We start from the raw sequence: 19,720 nt of genomic DNA, 5'->3' as shown, positions 1-19,720 counted from the left end.
CAGTACTAATTCCTTGCTGAAGAGTGAAGAACTGTTGACTAAAAAGCAACAGGGTTCTGAATAAATGATAATATTGAGGGCAAGATTTTAGTACATGCAATTGAGGAATTTTTTGGTGAAATTTGGAATGAGCTGAGAGATCAAAACAATTAGATTTCAGAATAAATATTAATAAAAAAATATGCACTACAAATTGGGTCAGAACAGTGATAAACACTAGACTTACTTTGTTAAAATAATCTTCAAAATGGTTCTGCAAGGAAATCTTCTTAGATGAGAAAACTGAGACTCATGGATGTTGTTATTTCCTCAGCTAATAAATGGTAAATTTATACTTTATCTGCTGGACTCCCAAATGTTTTCCTTGTCCCTAACCATAATCACTAAACTGTCTTGGCCACAGGTTGAGAACAGTGTTAGGTGAACAGAGAAATGTAAAGCAAGGCTCTGAGGAGAACAGTGGTTTTCAGACCCCTGTTTACGTGCTACAGCTTAATGTGAAAAGAAAACATGTTTTCAAAACTTTTTGAAAAACAGTGATTCTTCATACTCCTGGGTTTTCAATAAGCATCTTCTAAAACAATTTAGCTAAAACCAGAAAGCTGTTCAACACAAGTGAAGGCAGATGTTGAATTTACAATACTGAGACACCTGTGCAAAATACATATGTACAAGCAGATGTCAACTTTATCCCTAAGAACCATATTTTTAATATTTTAGGAAAGATATTCAGTTTCTGTGAGTGGACTTCTAACAAGTCACCATGATGTAGCAACCATGTTTACTTTCAGTGTCTTTGACTACTAAGGGACAATTCCCACTACTCTGTTTTTGACACCTTTTAAATAGCCAGTGTCACTCTAGATTATTGACACGTTTATGCTGCTGATTATAAATTTAAATGTACATGTGTCAGAACAAAGAAAAACAGGAAGAGGTTTGTGAGAAACCTTTATTAGACAACATATGGCCTTAATACTTTTGGGCTCATCCTATTGGGTGAATTTTAAATAGTAAAAGAGAGATATTCTGAAATGTGGAACTTTTAGCACTGAGTGTATTCAGATACCAAGGCAGGTGGCCATTACCAAAAATTACCTTTAGCTTTAATAGTATAGCTCATCTTTATGTCTTGGCTGTATTTGTTTTCTATGCTGCATAACAATTGCCACAGATTAGTTCAGAGTCTTTTATGTCAGAATCTCAGAATAGCAAAGCTGAGAGTCTCACAAGGCCAAAATCAAGATGTTAATAGAGCTGAGTTCTTGTTCAGAGGCTTGGTGAGGAAATCTGCTTCCAAGCTTACTTTGTTGGCAGAATTAAGTTCCCTGTGTCTATTTGAACCAAAGTCCCCATTTCCTTGTTAGTTGTCAACCAAAGGCTGTTCTCAGTGTCTAGAAGATGCTCTTGGGTCCTTTGTGTGTGGCCTCCTTCATCTTGAGGCCAGAAACCTGGTTTCAACTCCTCATCCCTGAAATCCATCTGACTTCCTCCTCTGCTACTCTCTGCTCACTAGAGAAAACTCTGCTTTTAAAGGGCTCATGTGATTAGGTTAGGCCCACCTAGATAATTTGATTTCCTTTTTTTTTATTTGGCTGCACCTTGTGGCATGAGGTATCTTAGTTCACTACCAGAGATTGAACCCGTGCCCCCGCAGTGGAAGTGCATACCCTTAACCATTGGACTGCCAGAGTAGTCCCAATTTGATTTCCTTTTTGATTAACCGAAGTCAACTGATTGGGAAACTTAATTATGCCTAAAAAATCCCTTTTGCTACTTTATTAGAGTTCTTCTGAGAAACAGAACCAATAGGATATTGAAATCAAACATGGACCAAAGCCACCTGAAACTTTGGCCCACTCCCACCCCATCTAACTCAAATGCTATCAAGAACAAAGTGTTCATCCCTTAGCAGTGGTGGTGTAGAAGGGTGCAGAAAGGCTTAACCAAAGGTGAACTCAATCTGATTAATACTCTGGCTCAGTCTCAGCTCAACTTGATTTTTGAAAAAATCTAAAGCATCAACCTTGTGCTCTAATTGCCGAACAGAGAAAAAGGCTTAAATTCTCTAGACTATAAACAAAATAAAACCAAAAATTATTCATACCTTCAGCCTCTATTATTTCTTTTGCACAATGCCTAGAATTCAATTATAACATATTAACATGCAAAGAAACAGAAACAAATGACCCAAAATCAAAAGAAAAAGTAGTCAATAAGTGCAGACCCACAAGCAATTGGAATCCCAGAAGAAAAAGAGAGAAAGTCATGTAAAGAACATTTAAATAAATAATGGTCAAAATTTTTCAAATTTAATCAAAAATATTGACCCACAGGTCTTAGAAGCTCATTAAATGTTTCTCGTAGTATGAACACCTTACCACACCATACACACAGAGGCACATGGCTGTCAATCTGCTGAAATCCAAAACAAAAGAGAAAAATATTGAAAGCAATAAGAGAATAAGCACACATTACTACAGGGGAGGAATGATACAAATTTTGCCTGATTTGTCATCAGAAACAATGGGAGCCAGAAGATAATGGACTGGCATTTCTGAAGCACTTAATGAAAAAGAACTGTCATGATAATTATGTGCATAGTTGAAATAATCACTCAAATATGAAGGCATGTTTTCAGATAAGCAGAAGTTGAGAGACTTGTTGGCAATAGACCAACACAGCAGACAAGCTAAAGGGAGTTCTTCAGGCTAAAGGATACTGTAAATTCAGAAATTTGGAGTTAGAGAAAGGAATAAAGAGTGGTGGAAATAGTAAACATGTGGGTAAACAAAAAAATTAAATTATTTAACAAACAATTTAAAGCAAATATAATTATAATTAATTTGGGGTTGTATAATTAGTGTACAAGTACTATATATGACAGCAACAGCACAAAGGACAGGAAGGAGGTAAACTGAAGGGTACTATTACAAGTTTCTCACGCTATATGTGAAGTGGTATAAAATTAAGTAAAGTTAGATTATTATGAGTTAAGGAAGCATAGTGTCATCATGAGAGTATCTATTAAAATATTAAGACAATGAGATATAGCTAAGGAACCAATAGAAGTGATAAAACTGAATAATAAAAAGTTTACCCAAAGGAAGTAAAAGAAAGGAGCAAAAAGAAACAAGAACAGACAAGAGGTATAGAAAACAGATATAGTGGTAGTCTTAAGCACAACTTAAGATATCATATTTAAGAATCAATAATTTAAAGTTTAATAATTATATTCTATGTAAATGGTTTAAAAACTTAAAAGGCACAGATTATTAGGATTAAAAAAAAAGCAAAACCCAACTATGTGCTGCCATAAAGGATCACCTTAAATAAGACACAAGTAGTACCCTGTGAAATAAGTAGCATACTGTGAAATATCATGAGGCAGGAAATCACAAGCGAAATGAGAAAATATTTTAAACTGTATGTTAATAAAAGCACAAAATATCAAAATATGTGAGATGCATTTACAGCAAAGCTTTGAGGGAAGTTAATACCTCTAAATGCCTATGTTAGAAAAGAAGAAAAGTTCAAGTTACAAAGCTAATAAAAAGAGTAAATTAAACCCAAATAAGTAGAAAAAAGAGAAAGTTAAGTGGTAAATCAAGGAAAGAAAAAGGCAAAAGAGAAAAATCAAGAAAGCTGAGTTAATTATTTGAATAGAATAATGAAATTGACAAATCCTTATAAAGGTGATGAGAGAGCAAGAGAGCAAGAGAGAAAGGAAGAGGAGAGGAATGAAGAACGGAGGAGATTAATTATCCATATCCAAAATGAGAAATCGTATTAGAATGCAGTGCTTAATAATGAAATATTATGAACAACTTTGTGCAATGGTTAAATTCCTTGAAAATCACAGCTTACATAACTGACACACAATAAAATAGAAAATGTTGATAGCCCTATATTTGTTAAAGAAACTGAATTTATAATTAAAAATTTCCCCCAAAGAGACCTCCAGGCCTAATGCCTTCCCAAGAATTCTATCAAACGTTTAAGGGAGAAATAATACAAATCGTACCCAAATTATTTCACAAACCACAGGAGGGGGGAACACTTCTAACTTATTTATAAAACCAGCGTAAACTCGATACCATAGTCTTAATGACAAAGATGTAATGAGTAAATAAAATTACAGACCAAAAATTGTGTTTCTAGATGTGAAACATCATCAGTCAAGAAAGCAACTTTTGGACCTCCCTGGTGGTGCAGTGGTCCTGCGCTCCCAATGCAGGGGGCCTGGGTTTGATCCCCAGTTGGGGAACTAGATCCCTCATGCATGCCACAACTGAGTTCACATGCCGCAACTGAGTCTGCGTGCCCGCATGCACAACTAAGGATCCCGCGAGCCACAACTAAGACCCGTCGCAGCCTAAATAAATAAACAAACAAATAAATAAATAGAAAGCAACCTTTATTCATGGCAAGTAGCACTTATGTGGAAGTCAGTGTTACTTGTCATCGCAGAAACCCATCTCACGTGGTGGATTCAGCTCAGTGGAATGTCTTCTCTTCTTGGTCAGTGGGTTTTCTTCTCACAGACCGTTTTTGATGTAAAAATATGGCAAAAATTGAGTAGGCACTGGCAAGTTGAGCTTGTATGTTTGTGTGTGTGTGTGCGCGCGTGTGTGTGTGTGTGTGTGTGTGTGTGTATTTGTAGGAATGTCATGGGTTAGCGTGTGAATATCTTATTTGGAATAAGTTGAATATAAGGATTGCGGTGAAGGATAAAATCTTTCTCATATAAGAAGGAATATTTTGGACTGGATTTATGAAATATTGGATTATATAGTAATTTCTGAAGTCTTTTCATGTGAATATTTATTCTTTGTTCACTATTACCAAAATGTAATAACACCTGAAATCCAAAAAGTAAACTCTCTGTGAAGCATGGGAAAATTTCAAGGATTGCAGAAAATTTGAATTACATGCATTCTGAACATGTCCCTTCAAAAAAACAGAACTTACTTTTAGGAGCAGTTTTTTTTTTTTTTTTTTAATTGGAGTATAGTTGATATACAATGTTGTGTTTGTTTCAGGTGTATAGCAAAGTAATTCAGTTATACATACATATATGTCTATTGTTTTTCAGATTCTTTTCCCTTAAGGGTTATTATAAAATATTGAGTGTATTTCTCTGTGCTATACAGTAGGTCCTTGTTGGTTAAAGCAGTTTTAAGTTCATAGCAAAATTGAACAGAAAGTACAGAGTTCTCATATACACTCTTCCTCCACACATGCATAGCCTCTCCAATGATCAACATGCCTAACCAGAATGGTACATTTGTTACAATTGTATATTAACCTACATTAACACATTATTATCACCCAAAGTTCAGAGTTTACATTAGTATCAACTCTTGGTGTTGTATATTTTATGAATTTGGATAAATGTTATACATTATAGTATCATACAGAATATTTTTACTGTCCTAAAAATCCTCTGTTCTCTGCCTGTTATCTTCTAGGAGTTTTATAGTTTTGTGTTTTATATTTAGGGGTGCCAATTTGAATGATACTGTGTTTTAAATTTTAAATTCCACTTGTTCATTGCTGGTATATAGGAAAGCAATTTGCTTTTGTATATTAACTTTGTATCCTGCAACCTTGGTATAATTTCTTATTAGTTCCAGGAGGCTTACTGTTGTTGATTCTTTTGCATTTTCTACTTAGACAGTCATGTCGTCTGTGAGCGAAGACAGCTTTATGTCTTCCTTCCCAATCTGTACACCTTTTTCTTCTCTTTTGGTGTTTTATTTCATTAGCTAGAACTTCCAATACAATGTTAAAAGGGAGTGGTATGAGAAAACATTCTTGCCTTCATCCTGATCTCAGAGGGAGAACTTCTAGATTCTCACTATTAAATATGATGTTAGCTGCAGGTTTTTTGTAGAAATTCTTTATCAAGTTGAAGAAATTTTCCTCCTAGTTTTTTGAGTGTTTTTATCATGACAGGATAAAATCACTTGGATTTTGTCAAGTGTTTTTTCTGAATCTATTGATATGATCATTTCATTTTTCTTCTTTGCCTGTTGATTGAAAAAGAATTATATGAGTTGATTTTCAAATATTGTACCAACCTGCATACCTGGATAAATGCCACTTAGTCATGGTGTATAATTCTTTTATACATCGTTGGGTTCAATTTGCTAATATTTTGTTGAGAATTTTTACAGCTCTTTTCATGAGAGATATTCGTCTGTACTTTTCTTCACTTGTAGTTTCTTTGTCTGATTTTGGTATTAAGGTAATTCTGGCCTCCAAGAATGAGTTGGGAAGGATCCCCTCTGCTTCTATCATTTTAAAGAGGTTGTAGAGAATTGGTATAGTTTCTTCCTTAAATGTTTTATAGAATTCACCTGTGAACCCATTTTGGCATAGTGCTTTCTATTTTGGAAGGTTATTATTGATTCAGTTTCTTTAATAGATATAGACCTGTTCACATTGTCTGTATCTTCTTGTGTGAGTTTTGGGAGACTGTATCTTCCAAGGAATTGGCCTGTAGGTTATCGCATTTTCTCTTTAGGTAATGGTTATTTGTGTGTCTAGTGCAGTAACACTTGTGATTAATTGTTGATAATCTTTAGCAACATCTTTAGGAGATGGGTGTCAGTAAACCAAACTTCCTGTTTAGAAAAAAATAGCTAGGAGGTTTTTCATGGACTGGGACTGCATATTACTGTGAATTTGTAATCTCCACAGATATTTACTTTACCATTAGGTATGCTCATTTATTCATTCATTTGTACATTGAAGAGTCTTAAGTAAGTGTCTTGGGAAGGCAAAGCTCTATCTTAAGGTTCAAGACTCTGGTTAGGTACCACCAAGTTGGCATAATCTATTAAACACAGGTTATTCATTTCAGGAAATTAGTATTTTTACCTTTTGGCCAAAATATACATCTGTGGCTTTCAAGCAAGCTTGTTGCAGCCTTCCATGGATCAAACTGTTTTATCTCATGTTTAGTCTTCTTTTTAAAAAGACATAGCATCAACAAATGGAAATGTTCTGATTTCAGACTACTGTATAATTGTGTTGTTGAAACTGACACATGTGTAAGCAGAGGAGTTTTCCCTGAAGGGAATGGTGGTTAGTCTGGCATCAGGGAAAAAAGACTTCCATGTTGGTCTTGCATTGGAGAAAGAAAAATCATTTTTCTTCTCTTAGAGGCTTGGAGGCAGATTGGCACAGATCTGAAGCCCTGAGATGCCTAGAACATTTCCACTGATGGAGGGTGAGGGTGCGGGTGATGGAAGTCATCAGCGGCTCTTTAGCACATGATATCAGGCTGGAAACAAAGGCAGAACTGGCCAGGAAGAGTCTCTAGAATGGGTCTGAGTCCAACAGCAGCTTTAGGGTAATTTCTTTTCCTTGAACCTTCCATAAGGTCTTTTGAAAAGTATAGCCCAGTCTTTCCTATGCTGAGAGGATTTTAGGATAAGACCAGTACATATCTGGAGGCATTGATGATAGGATTGCATTGTTGTCTATCCTTTTATCTATTTTCAATGTTGCCCACTAGTTATGCCCCTTAAGTAGCATGGAGCCCAGCAGAGAGCTCATGAGGGTCACCTGAGGCAAGGAGGTGGCAAGTTAAGAAGGCTGGATGGAAAAATCTGATGGACTTAAGAGTAGAGAGACAGACAGTACCTTGAAACCTCTAATAAAATAGTTGGGGAAAAATTCAAAGGGAGCTGATTTCAGGCATAAATGCAGAGAAGACTTGTGGCTTATAATTTGGATTATATATGCCAATACAAAAACTCAAGGACTACCAAAATGTACCACTGACACTCAAAACACCATCACAGTGGTTTCTGCCTCATGAGTTGTTACTTAGATGGGTTGAGTTAGGAGACGGGCCAGTCTGCATTTAACCCTTCCCAGTGTTTCACTTTTGCTATCATTGTCCTTCTTTTTCTAAAGTATTATAATTAAAAAAAATATGGTTCGTTGTTTTCTCTCCATCCCTATTTATCAAATTAAGGATTTTTAGAGTGAAAAGAAACACAAAAGAAAAGAATTTAATTGTTTATAACCAGTTTTTATTTCCTTTCCCTTCCTTTCTTCCTTCCTTCCTTTCATCCCTTGTTTCTCTCTCCCCCCCCCCCTTTCTTCCTCAGAGAAGAAACCTTACATTTATTAAACACCTACCACATGCCTAGCACTGTCACACACATCCAATAAGTGCTGACAACAGGTTATAACATAGCATAGTGCTTAAGGGCCTGAACTAAATAGTCAGCTTGATTAAGTTGAAATCCAGGCTCCCCCCATATTAAGCAATGTTAAGTATGGTACAGACAATACTACATTTAAGTTTCATTTTGGGTAAATAGAAAGATTACATGACCCCTTACAGTTAGATGGTATCGTGTGAATAATTTTAGCCAGTAGAATATTAGCAGGAATTATATGTATCACTTTGGAGTTGGGGTAGTTGCATACCTAGTGTGCCTTCCTCATGTTCTATATTCTTCAACCATCTCTACCTGCTGACTGGGTGCCCCTAGTGTGAAACTGAAGGTACAGAATAGCAAAGCCCCAGTAAGGAGGGAGCCTGGATCCTTGCAAAGCACTTAGGAGAGCTGCTTCAACTTTATATTAACACTAGACTTTGTATTAGAACTAGACTTGGTATAAAGCCACTGAAGTTTTGAGATTATTTTTACATCAATTAAAGCTGATTACCCTAATACATTACCTCTGGCAAATTCTTTAACATCTAAGTGTCAATTTCCTCATCAGTAAAATGGAGATAAAATTAACACCTACTTCATAGAAAGTCATTACAGATATTAAATGGAGTCAAGCAACAATTGTCTGAGTTAAAATAATTTTATAAAATAGTAACTTTTATGTTCAATTTTACAAATTAGGGCACCAAGGCATAGAAATATTAGGTAGGTTCTGTCAGTCAGAATTCCTTTGTTGCTTATTTAAGCAAAAAGAAAATATTTTGATTTTATTGCTAGACATTTCAATGGGTGAATCTGGCTTTCAGGCATCCCTGGATTCAGAGATTTAAACGATGTTATAAGAGCTCTCTGTATTTCCCTTGATATACACCCTCAGCTCTGCTCTCTTTGGGGGGCTTAATTCTCATGTGCATTCTGGCTCAATAGCAAAAAATGAACACCATCAACTTAGCAATTACAACTACAATGAAGAGTCCTTTTTCTGACCTTGCCTAGTTCACATTCCCATCCATGCACCTGTCACTACCTTGCAGAGGATGACTTACAGGTATTGACCATTCTAGCCTTGAACCCAGTGTCTGGAAGAGAAGATTAGAATATGTATTTTACAGCCTCACCAAGACTGCATGCTCTTAGGGTGGGAAGACTTTTCAAAGAAAAATGAAGGTACTGTGACCCAAGGAAAAGGCATAGAGGCAAAAGCAACAGATGCCCACTGTAAAAGCTGGCAAAGGGCTATGTATCACAGCAAGGATATCAACTCAGGCTTATGTGATTTCGAGTCCAAGCTGCCACAAATAGATATTTTGGTTGGTAACAGGCTAACATAAATATGCTGAGCTTGTCTCCAATACTCATCGCAAAGTTAAATTCAAAAGACAGTATAAGTCAGAGAATTGATTGGGTTTTAGGTACTGAAACTGAAGCTCTTCCTGAAAGGATAGCTGCTTTGTCCTAACTGTGCTCTAAAACTATAATTATAATTAGTATTGATTTATTCATTGCCTCTTACTGTTTATGTAGTGAGGAATGCAGCTTATATATATTAGTTTCCTAAGATTTAGCCATCATCTTTAAGTACAGAAGATTAGTTTAACACCTTTGGCATGTATTCCAAGTAACAATATATTCTAATTAGATCTGCAAAAGCTGTTACCTTGATTATCAGATTTACTAGTTATCTTGTCAGTCATTGATCTCATAATTATAAGGGAGGATGCTGTTATTTTTAAATGATCTAGGCCAAATTCTGCCCTTGAGTTCAGGAGCTCTAATTGAGTCCCAGCCCAGTAGATGTTTACGCTATTCTTGTGCACACAGCAATTAGCTGCACCTCTTTATCCTCAAGGCTTTACAATTAAAATACCAAATAGGCTCAAATCACCTAATCCCACCACCCCAACATAACAGTTTAAATTTAAATCCATAAATGGTAAGAAAAAGAATTATATTCAGTCTCTAATTAAATTAGCTTAATTTTAATCAGTAGACATTATCTGTAGATTTTTCTTAATGTGTATCACAATTTGCACAAAGTGTTTTACCTTGTTGATTGAGAAGATAATAATATTTATTTTACCTTATATGGGATTTCTAAAGGAGTATATTTAACTCTATTAAGTTGTGTGTTTGCTTTTAGAACAAATCACATATGCATTTCCTTTCTGTAGGAATAGACTAATATTTTACCATATGCATCTTCAGGTTAGCAGTTATGTGTTTTTCATCTTTTAACACTTACAAGCCTTACAACTCCCACTTCATGTTATCAGATGCACTACATGTCTTCTGCTTCTTTACAGAGCGGGACTGATGACTGGACATTTAGAAGCCAGCAACTGCAGAAGCACACTTTTCTTTAAAATTCCTTGAACACTTCCCATGCTCTACTTTCCTGGCCTTTTGGCTTTTACCTGGACAGTATACACAAGCAACCCATTTTCAGGAAGGCCTCATTGTTTTTTTTCATTTCTCATATTCTCTTGTTGCATATGTGGCATCAATTATCTTGACATCTGAACCAATTTTGGGAAGGGGGGATTGATCCTGCCTTCAGCAAGACTACCACAGAATAATGAGCATGGGTTTAACTTTATACGGAAATGTCAACTCTCTTCTAAAACAGCTGTACCATTTTGTATTTCTGCCAGCAACACGTGAGGGTTCTAGTTGCTCTGCGACTCTGCATCCTGACTAACACTTAGTATTTTCAGCCTTTATCATTTTAATCATTCCAGTAGATATGGGTTTTTAATGTGCATTTTCTTTATTAATAATGATGTAGAGCACTTTCCCCCAGGTACTTATTTGTAATCATTTGCAATTAGTATGTCTTCTTTGGTGGAATGTCTATTCAAACCATTTGGCTATTTTTAACTGGATTTTTCCTTATTATTGAATTTTAAGAGCTCTTACATATGTATTCTGATATGTCCTTTATATGTTTTGCAAATATATATTTCCATCTGTGGTTTTTTTTTTTTTTTCTTTTTCTTAGTGTCTTGCAAAAAACAGAAATTGTCAATTTTGTTAAGGTACAATTTATCAATATTTTCTTTTATGGCCTGTGCTTATTGTGTCATATCCAAGAAATATTTACCTAATCTAGGCTTACAAAGATTTCTTCCTTTGATTTTTCCCAGAACTTTTAGAATTTTTAGCTAATCTTATATGGTTCAAGATAATGGAGTAAAGGTTGGGATTCTGTCTGATATTGTTTCAGCTTTACATATGGATGTCCAGTTGTCCAGTATTTGTTGAAAAAAGTGTCTGTTGCTTTTGAATTACCTTGACACCTTTGCTGAAAACCAATTGACCTCATATGTGTGGGTCTGTTTCTAGACTTTCTATTATTTTCCATTGATACTATCCTCATGTCAGTATTGTACTGCCTTGATATTACAGTTTTATATAAATCTTGAAATCTAACAGAATGAATTCTCTATCTTTAGTTTTCAAAATGCTTTTAATTACTCTAGATTCTTTGCATTTCCATATGAATTTTGGAATCAGTTTGCGAATTTCTAAGAAAAAAAAAAGGCTCCTGGGATTTTGATTGGTATTACTTTGAATCTGTAGATCAATTCGAATAGAATTGATATCATAACAATATTGAACTATCTGAATCTTGAACAAAGTACAACTCTCCCTTAAATTAGTTTTCTTAATTTATCTCAGAAAAGTTTTATAGCTTTCAGTGTATTGGTCCTGCACACGGTTTGTTAGATCTCTCCCTGTTTTGTGTTTTTTCTTGTTTTAAATGTTATCATTAGTGGCACTGTTTGTTTGACTTCAATTTCCAATTATTCATAATCAGTAATTATAAATACAACTGATTTTTTAAAATATTGTATCATGCAACCTTAATGGACTCATAAATTGATTCGAGTAATTTTTTTTTTTTGTAAATTCTTTGGGATTTTCCAAGTAGATAAAACCATGTTGTATGTAATAAAGAAAGTTTTACTTCTGTTTTGCCAGTCTGAATGATATTTTTCTTAATCTCTTAAACTGGCTAGGGCCTCCAAACAATGCTGACTAAAAGGGTTGAGAGAGGAAATTCTTGCCTTGTTTTTTTTGGTCTTAAGGCAATTCATTTAGTGTTTCATGCTTAACTCTGATGTTACCTGTGGGTTTTTCAAAATGCTCCTTATCTCTGGGGAAGGAAGTTCACTGAGAGTTGTTTTTTGTTGTTGTTTTGTTTTGCTTTTTCATTTTTATCATGAATAGATATGGAATTTTGTGAAATGCTTACTCTGCGTCTATGGAAATGATCTAACAGTTTTACTTCTTTGATTTGTTGATATGGTGAACTACATTGATTATTTTCAGATGTTGAACCAACCTTTTGTTGCATGACATCCCGCTTGTTCATAATGTATTTTCCTAAAATATTGTTTGATTTGCTTTTATAATATTTTTAAAGGAGTTTTGTAACTATACCTGAGAAATATTGGTCTGTGGTTTTCTTTCCTGCATTGTCTTTGTCTGGTTTTACTATCAGTGTGCTGGCTTCATCAAATGAGTTGGGACAGCATCTCATTTCTTCTAGTTTCAGAAAGGTTTTGTGTAGATTGATATTATTGCTTTCTTACACATTTGATAGATTTCACTACTTAAGTCATAATCATAGGCTATAGTTTTCTTTGTGGAAATTTTTAATTGTGAATTAAATGTAATAGAAGGCTTTTGAGATTTTTTTCCTTGAATAAGCATCTTCAGTTTGTATCTTTCCAAGATTTGGTTAATCACACCTAAGTTATATATTTATATGCATAAATTTGCTTATAACTCACTTGTTATCCTTCTAATATTTACAGAATTTCCATTAAAGTCCTCTCTTTTATTCCTGATATTGGTAATTTGTGTCTCTTTTCTTCTTTTGTTTTGATTAGTCTGGTTAGAGGCTAAAAAAATCCAATGTTTATAAGACAAAATTCAAATAGAAAAAATATGACAGGTATATGACAGATAAAGAACTAAATTCCTTTACTTAACAAATAGTCTTTCAAATGGAGACATACTTTAATCACAGTGGTGATCAGGACAAATTTGATCTATTCATACCTGAAATTTCCTATTTTTTTGAGAGAGACAGATAGGAAAAGGGTGATGAATGTTATACCAAGAACAAATACAAAAAAAAAAAAAATGTGACCAAATCTAGATCTTTTGTGAGGATGTGCTAATTTTAATGTTCCTGGCTTTGGGAATAATAGAATAGGAATGGTGTGGAAGTAAAGAATAGCAGGGAGGGAAGTGACAATGGGAACTGTTACCTATGTGACCTCTCCTCTAATAATACAGAACTGAGATGGCGATTATTAGATACTGTCCTGGGAAGGATTAAAGGTTCAGGCTTTGGAATCAGATTGATACTGACTAGAATCCCAGTCTCTCCATGTATCAGCTATGTTACTTTGGACAACTTATTAAATGTCAATAAGTTTTAGTTTCCTCATATGGAAAATGATGATAAGAATGCCCCCCTCATAAAATTGTTGCAAGGAATACATAACTATATATTATTTATATTACTGTATATTTGTATACATGCAGTTATAAATGTGCTTGGCAAAATGCTGTATCACTAATACCAGTAGTAGTTAAAACTGACATGTATATGGAGGAGTTTTATACACATCACTCCATTAGATTTGTAGAACATTCCTAAGAGAAACACATTATAATTGATAAATAAGTGGTAGGTTTATAGACATAGCAACTGAGGAGGGTGGAGACAGTGTTCCCTATTGCAAATGTGTGCTTTTACTCAGGTGTTCATAGCTTAAATTTCTGCATTGTGCTGTCTGTAAATTTAAGTCTTTGGGGCCTTTTCTCTCTCTAAGAATGACACTACATGTCCCGCTACTACAGGACTCCTAAGATGGGGATTATTGGCATTACTTACTCAAATAACATACCGCTAAATGAGAACAATCATTGATTTTCCTGGACAAATAGACATAAGCATAATCCTATGTACACATGCATTCTACATATACATATTAAATAGGTCAGGCCAAAATGTCAATCCAGGTCAATTCATGTGACCTGAATCCACTAAGTGCTGTGAGGTGCATAGAAGAAATGTAAGTGCTGCAGATACCCTGTGTTGGCCAAACCAGCTCACATCTATTTTCAACTCCCTTCTCCCTTGCCCACTTCTACTATAGAACCTGAAAAGAGCTATATACCCCTCCTTGCAGATAGAAGAGGCCACATGGCACACTTCTGTCCAATGAGATATTAGTGGAAGCCTTTCTAAGAAATTTTTTTTTTCGGACAAAAGAGACAGAGGCTGCTAGAATAGATCCATTTTCTTCTCTTCTGCCTTGAACTTGAGACCAAGGAGTCATATTGCAACTATAAAGCTTCATGCATAAGAATGAAAGCCAATATGCAAAGCAAGGGAAGCTGCAAGAAATAGAATAGTCAATATTACTAAAAGCAGCTGATTTTATAGGCTATCCAGATTTTTCTCATTGGCTGTGTGACTCCAACATTCTCTTACATTTTTTAACATCCTGAGGGGAAGCACAATTCCCTACCTAGGAATTGGGTTTCCTCTTACTTGCACTCACAGAAGTATTCCTAACATACAGTAAGACATAACTGTTCAGGAAACATAAGAAATCATGGATTCTAATGTTTCCCAGTAGCCCAGGCAATGGCAGTGGTGTAAATTGTCCAACATTTCCTCCAGAGAGGAAAAAAATCAGCAATAAGAAGAAATTATATTGAACAAAACTCATGCTTTCAATATAATTGGAAGACGGAAAAATTTAAAAATTCAAACTGACTCTAAACAGAAAAATTTACATCTAATCACAGTGAGCTATCTCCTTTCACTTCTACACTCCTGCTGCCAGCCTTCCTGGAGAACAAGGACAATTCAGGTAAAACCTTATGGAAGAGACAAGACGGAAGCTTGCCCTGGGCTAAGATTGCTCTAAAGCCTTCACCATTAAGAGAAAGCTAACCCCTCCGTTAAAAAATTATGCAATAGGTCAGGATGCTGCTCACAGGACAGGTATCTAACAGTACCCCCCAGAAGGTGAGGAGGCCTTCTTAGAAAAGGAATACTCCAGGGGAGAGAAGAGGGTGTCATGGAGGAGGAAGTACCTTTAGGAAATAATGTCGCAAAGGGAAAAAGAAGCAAGGGAGGTGGGTGAATTTTAGATCCTGCAAAGTAAAAGGAAAAGCAAACTAATAAAAATGGCAAAAGCTGATTGCCATACAACCTCTCCATTCAGTGCTCCCTCCAGCCAAGGGCTTAACTCACCTGTTAAGAGAAAAAGACTTTAAATTTGTGCATCATGAATTATGACCCGACTATATGCTCTGCACAAGAGACACATGATTCCTAAAGGCAAAAATAAATAAATAAATGAGAAAAAGATAAAAGTGTACCAGGCAAATAAAAATAGGAAGAATGCAGAGCAGAGATATTGGTGTCAGAGAAGTAGAATCAAAACATATAGCACTTAGAGTGATAAAGGATACCTTTTAATGTTAAAAGTAAAATTCACAATAAAAACACAGTAATTAAACTTATGTAAACATAGTTATAAATATCTCTGCACCTAAGAACAAAGAAATCAGATTTATAAAGTGAATAGTAGAAGACATGCAAAGTTGCATAGATAGAAACACACCAGTAATAGGAGAAATTACACACCACTAAGTAGAAGACAGATCAAATAAATTAAAAATAAATAAGGATTTAGAATACAATGCAGTCAATGGGGCAGACTTTTTGGATGTATATTGAACTTTACATGCTGGTAATACACTTTCTTTTCAGGCACACATGGAGACATTTACAAACATTAATCATATAGTAATCAGAAAAAAAAAAAACTCCAGAACGTTCCACAAAATAGAAATATTATAAAAATCATTCTTCAATCACAGTGCAATAAACTACATACATTAACACATTTTTAAGAACGGGTTCTTTTCAATCAGAAGTTTAAAAACCTTTTGATAAATAACGAGTGAAAGTAGAAAGAAATACCAAAATTAAAGAATTTCCCAAAAGCAGCAATGATGAAAACACTACATATTAGAATCTATGTGTTGTATTTGTGATCACTGAAATTTTCTAGCCTTAAACACCTTTCAATGTACACTAAAGAACTGAAATAAATGAATTAATATCTGGGCACAGACATCTAGAAAAAAATTAATTAAGCCAGATAAAAGTAAAGGGAAAAATAATAAAAATAAAAGTAGAAAATAATGAGACAGAGAATAGTAAAACAATAAATCTAATGAATAAAATCCTGGCTTATTTTTAATTAAAAAAACAGACCAACCACTGGCTAACTTAATCAAGAAAAAGTGAGGATGTGCAAATATACAAAGAAAGAAATGATAGGGGGAAATAACTATTGATACAGGAGAAATTCTAAAAAATCATGAGACTGCAGGCCTCTTTGCAAATAAGCATAAAGATTAAATGAAGTAGATAATTTTAAAGGAAAAATTTTCCAAAATTGACCACATTAGAGATAGAACCTGGACATATACCTGGACAGAACCTGGGCATATACCTGGACAAAACTATAATTCAAAAAACTACATCCACTCCTATGTTTATAGCAGCACTGGCCACAATACCCAAGACATGGAAACAATCTAAACGTCCACTGACAGATGAATGGATAAAGAAGATGAGATGTATATGTGTACATACAATGGAAGACTACTCAGCCATAAAGAAGAACAAATAATGTCATTTGCAGCAATATGGATGCAGCAAGAGATTATCACAGTAAGTGTAGTAAGTCAGAAAGAGAAAGACAAATACCATATAATATCACTTATATGTGGTACCTAAAATATGGCACAAATGAACCTACCTGCAAAATGGAAACAGTCTCACAGACATAGAGAACAGACTTGCAGTTGCCAAGGAGGGGGCCAGAGAGAGGGGTGGACTGGGAGCTTGGGGTTAGTAGATGCAAACTATTAGATTTAGAATGGATAAACAACAAGGTCCCACTGCATAGCACAAGGAACTATATCCAATCTCTTGGGATAAACCATCATGGAAAAGAAAAAAAAGAAGAGTTATACCAATTTTCCTAGAGAACATTATCAAGGAATTAACATGCAAAAAACCACCAAGCCTGGATGATTTTACTATAATCCCAAAACTCCAGAAGATGTTCCAGAGAATTAAAGATGAAAGAAACTTTCTCAGTACTTATGAAGAAAGGATAATATTGATATAAAATCTGATAAGACAAAAAGAAATTACGGAGTGCTATGATTTATAAATATTGAGGTAAAAGTTCCAAACAAAATATTAGTGAATAGATTTGACAATGCACCTAGAAAATAGTAGGCCATGATCAAGTGGAATTTCTTTCAGAACTGCAAATTTGATTCCATATTAGAAAATCCATTAATATAATAAATTATATTGATAGATATAAAGAGAAAAATCATATTATTATCTCCATAGAGACTGGAAAAGCCTTTGACAAAGTTCAAAGCTTTTTTTTTTTTTTTTTTTTTGTTAAGGACATGGGTTTGTAGTGAAGAAACTACTTTAAAAAAAAATTCTAGGAATAGGCAAATAAGTAAAAATACAATGGATAGTCGGAGCCAGGTTTTTCATTGTCAGAGAAGGAAGTTACAATAAAGACAGAAGGGTACAATGAACTCGGTGAGGTTAGATGGTAGTTGTAGGTATCAGTGTGAATTCATAGTTTTTAATAGATTCACTAGTGGTTCTTAACTGAAGGCAGTTTACCCTCCAGAGGACGTTTGGTAATCTCTGGAGACGCTTTTGGTTTTTGCATCTGGGAGGTGGGGTATGCCACTGGCATCCAGTGAAGGGTTGGGGCGCTTCTAAACAAACTACAAGGCACAGGACAGCCCCCCCAGCCCCCCCACCTCTCCCAGCAAAGAATGACCTGGTCCAAAATATCAAGAACGCTGAGGATGAGAAACCCTGAGATAGATAGTTTAGACAGGGAAATAGATGTAGATGTGCATGGGTGACTACATGTGTAAATCTATTTCTTAGCGATGTGTGCTTAGAGTGCCTTAAAACAATGACCCACCTACAGCCCAAATCTTGCTTTCTAAATACTCCACTAATAGAAACTAGGGCTCCTTAGTGAAATGGCTGCTTCCAGGGGTGGGGGATAATAGGTGCATCGTGTGTGTGTGTGTGTGTGTGTGTGTGTGTGTGTGTGTTCTCAAAGAAGAATGAATGTATGTCAAAAAGACACAGGGGCCAGCATGAAGTGGTTCACTAAGGCCAAATCTGGGATTATTTGACTATCAAAATAAATAATGACAGTAAAAGATTATAACCCATTGAACAAAGTAAGAGTTCATGACTCCCCAAAGGAAATACATACATACATACATACATACATGCATGCATTCATACACACACACACACACCTAAATGGAGAAGAAAGAAAAAGCTCTTCTTTACACTACAAAGCCAACCAATGAGCATGAGGGACTTAGCAAAATCACCATTTGGAAATGTTCATAATAATATTTTATTCAGGCAAAAATCATCAGCTAGTGCTAACTAGAGGCTGAAAGGGTGAAAAGTGCCAGGATCTTTACATAACCTCAAACTATATTCCCATAAGATACTTATTAATTAAGAGGGAAAAAAATATTAACTTCACAGTGGGGACCTGAGAGACACCACCTTAAACAAGTGAGCAAAGTTAACATCACCAGCACTGGGATAAGTTGACATCATGTGCCTCTTGACATGTTGCAATGAGAAGAACAAAACATCACTTCTATGACATTCCTGGCCCAACATGCATATGTTGAGTTGAATCACAAGAAAACATCAGACAAACCCAATATGAGGGGCATTCTACAGCATAATAAGTTTGTATTCTTCAAAAATATCCGTGAAATGAAAATGAAATCTTTCTGAGAAACTTTTCTAGACTAAAAGAGACTAAACCCATTTTACATCTGAATGTAATATAAGAACCGAGATTTTCTTTGGCTCTAAACAGCATTGTTGGGATAATTGGTGAAACTGAATGAAGTTTATAGATTATCTGATAGTATCAATGTTTATTTTCTGATATTAATGATTGTACTGTGACTATGTTACTATTTGGAAAATCTGGATGAAAGGTACACGGGAATTCTAATTCTAGGAACTATTCTTGTAAGCCTGAATTTATATCAAAAATGAACAAACATAGAAATCTTAATTTTCTGTCTAAAAGAATCTAGAAAATGCCTCTCTTCTCTGTGTGTGAAAATAGATAGCAAACAACATACTCATGCTTTCTAATGCATACTTATAAAATGATAAAATTAATATATAATCAATATCCAATTAATGCAAAGTAGCAATTTTAAAAATCTCATTATAAAGAAATATTCATGTTATGTCTTTGCCTCTTTGCCACTTTTAATGGCATCATTAAGGCAAGACTTTATTGCTTAATATATTTTCTGTCCTCTTGACTCAACACATTTATTGTTCCATTTTATTCCACACTTTTCAG

This window comes from Hippopotamus amphibius, chromosome 8 (assembly GCF_030028045.1).
Source record: "Hippopotamus amphibius kiboko isolate mHipAmp2 chromosome 8, mHipAmp2.hap2, whole genome shotgun sequence".
Classification (NCBI taxonomy): domain Eukaryota; kingdom Metazoa; phylum Chordata; class Mammalia; order Artiodactyla; family Hippopotamidae; genus Hippopotamus; species Hippopotamus amphibius.
Note: the sequence above shows the minus strand (reverse complement) of the source record.